The sequence below is a fragment of the Mus pahari genome, chromosome 4, assembly GCF_900095145.1.
Source record: "Mus pahari chromosome 4, PAHARI_EIJ_v1.1, whole genome shotgun sequence".
NCBI lineage: Eukaryota > Metazoa > Chordata > Mammalia > Rodentia > Muridae > Mus > Mus pahari.
In genome coordinates, this window is record NC_034593.1 from 22,980,730 (window position 1) to 22,987,596 (window position 6,867).

Genomic DNA, 6,867 nt, shown 5'->3' on the forward strand with positions numbered 1-6,867 from the left:
CACACACACACACACACACACACACACACACACACACACACACCACAGAATCTTTAAGAAAATTAAGGCCCTCTGAAAAGGAACTGCTGCAAGATTCCTTACACATGGCAGAAAATGGGAATTATCACAATCTGTCCTCTAGGTGGCACTAGAACCCAAACTTGAGTCCCACCCTGGCCTTCCAGCATCAACTTTGAGTAAGACAGTAGTTCCCTTAATCAGTTCTTTACAGGGACACTTGAGCTGCAGTGTCTTAATGCCAGAGCTCCCCCTGAGTTAACCTCATGATGTCCATCAGCTCCCGTCGTCATCTTCTAGGTGTGCTCAGTTTCTTTCTTCAAAATTTCCGAATTGTATTGACTAGACATTTAACTAAAGAGGTTCAGTTAACTGCAGGCAGAATAAATATAGTAAAACCAATAAAAATTACTATACTGTTTAGAAATGGATAAACATATGATAGGAATAATACAGCGCAAAGGCGAGCCATGTGAAAGTTCAGGAGAGTTGTTTTAGCTATTTCAATTGTGCAAATTCTCCTTCAAGAGATTGTGGTCTCTAGTAGGCCCAAGCTGTTCCCACCACCACTGCTCAATGCAGACTTTCCCCTCGACCAATCCTTGGCAAACAATGGATCAGCAATCAGGTCAGTAATTTTGCATTTCCACAAAGCAGTAGGTTAGCCAGATGGGACAAGAAATGAAGACAAGCCCTTACCCATGTATCCCAAGATGGTTTCGTCCACGGAACAGACTTTCAGCTACCCAGACTTCAGATCTCAAAGCTGATGATTAAGACATGAAAGTCTGTTCTCCACCCAGGCCCCACCTTGCTTTTGTTTCTTTAGGTAATGTACTGGGCTGGGGAGATAGCTCAGTTGATAATGTCCTTGCCAGGTCTTGAGTGTCATCCCCAGCACCCACAGAAAAAGCCAGGCATGGTAGCACATGCTTGTATTCCCAGTGCTGGGGAGACAGAGGCAGGAGGGTCCCGGGGTTTGCTGGTCAGTCCTCCTATATACTATGTGACAGGGACCGGACCAATGAGAGATCCTGCCTCAAAGACACAAGGTGGACAGCTCCTGAGAAACTACTGCTTAGGATGACCTCAGACACACAAGCTAACTGCACATGTATGCATGGACACAATTGTCCCCCAGTAATGTCCACTCAAAGTTGTATAGAGTGCATCTAACTCTTTACTTGGGTATGCTGGGGCCACTAGTGATGCAGTAATGCAAGCTGGGGACAGGGTGCTCAAGGCCAGAGGCCCGGTGTACGTCTGAACTTGTGGAGGTCTCCTGGGAACATTTGGGATTTCTTTTTAGATATTTATGTTTTATTATTTTTTTAAGTGTGTGTGTGTGTGTGTGTGTGTGTGTGTGTGTGCATACGCAAGTGCTCTCCATCACTGAGCCATGTTTCAATTCTTCAAGCCCACCTTTTAACAACAGGGTCTCATGTATCACAGAATCCTAGGCTGGCCAAAACCTGTTTATATTGCTGGAGATGACCTTGAACTTCTGATCCTCCTGCCTCCACCTCCTAAGAACTAGGATTATAAGTATGTGCTACCACACCCTGTTTATGGAGTGTTAGGGATGAAACCCAAGGATTCGTGCAAACCGGGCAGATACTCTACCAACTGAATCACACAACCAGCTCCAAATGCCTCTACAAATAGTTTCAGTACCCTCTGTCCTTGAGTACGTGTGGGTAGGGCTGAGATGGTCATCTCAAGCTACGTGTGAAATGTCTTACCAATAGATCTGAGTAAGAAAACAGTGGACACATTGGGAAAGAAATGAGGTCGCAGTGTCCTGGCTCAGGAACTCAGCTTTGGTACTGGGCCACAGAAGCCAGGGCTGTGTGCAGGCGAACCCCCAGCTCAACTGCTGCTGAGCTGGGTCCTCAACACTGCCGGTGAGCTTTACATATGAGAGAGTGCCCACCTCCAGGGTGGTAACATTATGCTCAGGATTTCAATGTGACCCCAGTTCTATCCCTTTAGGAAGAACTGAGGAGGGAGCACAGGGCCTGCCTTTTTGTTCTTTACTCAATGGCTTCTCAAAGAATTGGATCAAGAGAGAGAGAGAGCTAAGAGTCCATAGCACAAGGCACATCAGCCTGGCCGAGCAGCTAGGACACAAAGTGCCACTCTCTGCCACCTGACCTCTTGCACAGCCACTCCCCTGTCTTTGCAGGTGGCGGAGCTGTTTTTCCCAGGCCATGTGGAAGCTGAGCTTGTGTCCTAAGTTGTGTCTTAAAAGGAAGAGTGAAGCTGTGTGAGAGCCTGGGCTGGGGAACCATGAAGTCCCACTACGCATTCTGGAGAACTGCTCCCTGGTGAATGTACTTCCCTACAAGGGGAAGAGCTTGAAAGACTGCTCTGGCCTCCTGGAGCCCTCTCTGCAGTGGAAACAAGTCGCCTCTGAAAATACAATGCCACTTTGCTTTTAAAAGGTGGTATTTAAGCAGCATGGAAGTAGCCTAGGAGAAATTAATGCAAAATCAATTCAGGCCCATAATTTGCATCTGCTGCCTGACTCGGAACGGCTCCCTTCCATAACTGGAAATCTATGGGCCTAATTCCGGACTGACTGGAAGGAGGTTTATGTCTCAGTGTGTAGCTGAGCAATCTGTCACCGGGAGGGTAAATCTGTAACCTCCAGCAGAAGAAGCTGGGCCCTGGTGTTAAAAAAGAAAGATAAAAAGATGGAAAAACAGAAAGAAAGGAGAGGGTGGGGGCGGGGTTGGGAGCACACACTTAAAATCTACACTCAAGGACTTACGCTGGTGTGCAGGTCCAGGGGTTTGAGCCTGCCCTCTGCCCAAACCTGCAGTCTTTCCCGCCCACCATGTTCTGCGATTGATTTAGTGCCCAAGGACCTTGAGTTGCTCCTGTGTTGAAGGTGAGCACTCTGCTCTGAAGTTTGACATGTCACCAAGTCACCAGAGCCACACTGACCTGCCGTAGGCTTTCCTGTTTCCCATGAGTGTTCTGGGCACAATGTGGATTTTGTTTTGTTTGAAGATTTTCCTTTCTATGTGTTTTGTGTGTGGGTTCCATGTGTGTGCATGTGCCCAGGGAGGGCCCGTATCTGGGAAGCTAGAGTTACAGGTGGTTGTGAGCCATTCAACGTGAGTGCTCAGAATCAAACTTAGGCCTGTAGCAAGGACTAAGGAAAGGGCTCTGATGTCCAGTTGCTCTGGCCTTTAGTGCTGAAGAGCAAGAACAACAAGAAGGGATACCAAAATGTTTGTATTATATAGAGAAGAGCCCGGGGGGGGGGGGGGAGGGTAAGCCCAGCTCCTCAGCTGGAAAGTTCAGGGCAGAGAGCAGAGTATGTATGCCCTGGAACAGGTAGGGCCCGAGGGACGCTGAGAGAACCTGGCGGTCAGGTTCATTTTGGTATGTAAAATACGCACCTCAGCTATTTGTCCCAGGTCTGAATCTCAACACAGGTGACTCCAGCATTAGCTCTTCCCAAGCTGCCTATAGGTACCAGGATTTTATGTAAAGCATAAATCGTTCTCCTCAGACTGAAATGCTCCTACTCCGTTATGGCTTAATGCTTCGCCTTTTTAGTTCTGTGACCTTGAGTAGCCCACTTCATTTCTCTGGGCTACAGTTTTCCCTGTATAAAAGGGTATGGCTTCTGTTCTAGACTATAGGGCTCAGAATAAACAGATTGTCTATTTGTTGTTTTTGGTCATTCTAGGGACATAAGTGTCACAAGACATAAGTCCTATATACTCAAAGAACGTACAAAATAATTCAGCACAGAGAAATGCGAAAATCAGCTATTTCCTCAAATCTTTCCTTTGTGGAAAAAAATGTTTTTAAATGTATTACATAAGTTCTCTTTCAACATAACAAATATGTCAAAACTACTTTTTTTTTTCTTTTAAAGGTGGCCATGTGATTTATGCCTATAATCCCAGCCTTCTGAAGGAGGATCAGGGTTCAAGGTCATTTTGGCTATACAGTGAGTCTGAGGCTAATCTGGGCTACAGAAGGCCCTGTCTTAAAGAACAAAAGGCCTAAAAGTGACTTAGGGCTTGTGAGAAAGAAATCAGGGGTCTGGAAAAATGGCTCCCTCTGACATTTACATGCGGTACACATCACACATACTGTGAACACAGAAATGGGAGGGGGGAAAGAAGGAAGAAGGGAAAGAAGGGAGGAAGGGAAGAATGAAAGGAATGAAGGAGGAAGATAGGGAGGGAGGAATGAGGGAGGGAGGAATGAAGGAGGAAGGGAGGAAGGGAGGAAGGAAGGAAGGAAGGAAGGAAGGAAGGAAGGAAGGAAGGAAGGAAGGAAGGAAGGAAGAAAGGAAGGAAGGAAGGAAGAGGGAGGGAGGAATGAAGGAGGAAGGGAGGAAGGAAGGAAGGAAGGAAGGAAGGAAGGAAGGAAGGAAGGAAGGAAGGAAGGAAGGGAGGGAGGGAGGAAAGGAGAGAGGGAGAGAGGGAGGGAGAAAAATGTCCTATCAAGGAGGTTTGGGGAAGCCATTCTTCCAGAGATCAGAATGGAGAGCCCCACCTGCACCCTAGCCCACCTGCTGGGATAGGCCCAGAGGGAGGTGCCAAGGAGAGATACTTACTGTCAAGCGACAATCTTCTGTGAGTTTTTTCTGCACTATCAGAATGCAGAGGACCAGGGAACCCCCCCCCCCCAGAGGGGTGCCTCTGGACGGCTCCGTTACAGACAAGGACTTTTAACTACCCTCGAGGTAAACAAACAAAAGGGATCCATCCCTTAGAGAACAGAACACCCTGAGGTACTGGGATGCAGTTCCAATGGTAGGGTGCCTGCCTAGTGTACAAAGCCCCTAGTGTGTGAGTCCTAGCACTTCATAGCCTGGACTTGATGCCAAAGGTCTGGAATCCCAGCAGGAGGCAGGAGGATTGGAAGTTCATCTTCATCTATATGGCAAGTTCCAGGTCAACCTAATTCCCCGAGATCCTGTTTCAAAAACCGGAGAAGAGCTGGGGATGATCTGACCGATTCTGGCTCTGGGGATGGTCCAGAGGCAGGGTAAGACCAGAGGAGGAGCTGCTCCTGATGATGGCAGCCTCACTGCTAGCCTTCTGACCAAAGCTCCAGCTCCTCATCTGCCCAATAGGAGAAGCCATGCAGCCAGCGAGGCAGGCGGGAGGGTCTGAGGCAGTGGCAGCAGTGGACCAGGTAAACTACATTTCTTAAGTCAGCAATTCGAGCTTTTCTCCGCTCCCGCTGCCCCCGCCTTTTGTCCTTCATTTAAAGGAAACATTTCTGAACGTTCCACCAGCTTCTACAACAACTGACATTTGTTCCCACGAAGATCCCAACTGAAGGAGGGGCGGAGACCGGAGGGAGGATAAAGCTGTTTCTCTTTGACTGAAGGTCAGACCCTATACTCCCTAACCCTTACTCCTAACCCCCCTGATTTCTCTCTGACTCATCTTAGGGCCCGAGGCAAATCACAAGCTTCCTGTCTCCTTTTCCTTACCTGGAAAAAAACCCCAAAAAGGTTTTTTCATCGTCTTCCACCTGCCTTTTTGTGCCTACTTTTGAGACTGTGCTCTACTTCCTCCAAATTACCCATTCAAGGGGAGTTTTAGTGTTTTCTAGAAGCATGGAATGGATCTTGTGTTCTCTTGAGTGATTCCAGCAGAGAACCGCACCAGAGAGCAGCAGGTCTCAGGCCACGTGATTTTCCCCCCTGGGGGCTGTTGGCAACGTCTAGACATTTTTGGGTTATGCAATCACCGGAAGAGGAAGTGTAATAAGCAGAAAGGAAGGCTATTGCCAAATACCTACCATGCATAGGACAGTGCCTGCCATGGGAAACAATATCTGGTTTACACAGCCACTTCCCTTGTCTTCGGATGAATGGAACTCTGCTCTTTCTGCTAACCTGTGACAAAGTCTGACTTGAGGAGCCCACAGCAGGAAAACTTCATCCCATTCTCCTCAAGGCTTCCTCCACCATCCCCCTGCAGCAAACTGAGGGTGGGGATTCAAGTTCCCAAAATATGGGCTCAACCTGAGATGGTCCTCCCTATAAGTGTACCTGCCTTCTGCTTCCCTCATGGACGTTTCGACACCAGACTTAATCTATGTTCAGGAAATATCTGAGCCTCTTTGCCCCAGGCATCTCAAATGATGTCAGTTCGAAGAACAAGAGTGTTCTCGGACTCAGTGGCTCCCTCTGCTGTTTTTGTTCTGCCCCATAGTTACAAAGGTAGCCACAGGAGACCTGCAGTAGCGAGACTCCAAGTTCTGTCCACAGAACAGCCACATAGTCACTGCTGAGACCAGCGGTTCTCAACCTGGGGGCCTCAGCACCTTTAGGGGCAAATGACCCTTTCACAGGCATTGCCTAAGATAATCAGAAAACATAGATACTTACATTTCAATTTATAACAGAAACAAAATTATAGTAGTGAAGTCGTAATAAAACATTTATAGAGGCAGGCAGATTTCTGAGTTCGAGGCCAGCCTGGTCTACAAAGTGAGTTCCGGGACAGCCAGGGCTACACAGAAAAACCCTGTCTCGACAAAAAGAAATTATGATTGGGGGTCTCTGTAACATGAGGAACTATATTAAGTTGTCTCAGCATTACTGAGGTAGAGAACCACTGTCATAGACACCCAATAGAGTCTAGTCTCTTCTTTTCCCTCCTCCTTCCCCATCTCTCTGAGACAAAGTCGCACGCAGCCCAGGATGGCCTGAGACTCACATATAGCCAGGGTAGACCTTAAACCTTTCTTCCCTCTTCCTCTCAGGTGCTGGGATTGCAGACATGTGCCACCACATCCAATCTATTTGGTGCTGGGGTACAAATCTGGGCTCCTAGAATCCTAGGGAGGCACTAGGAGCTA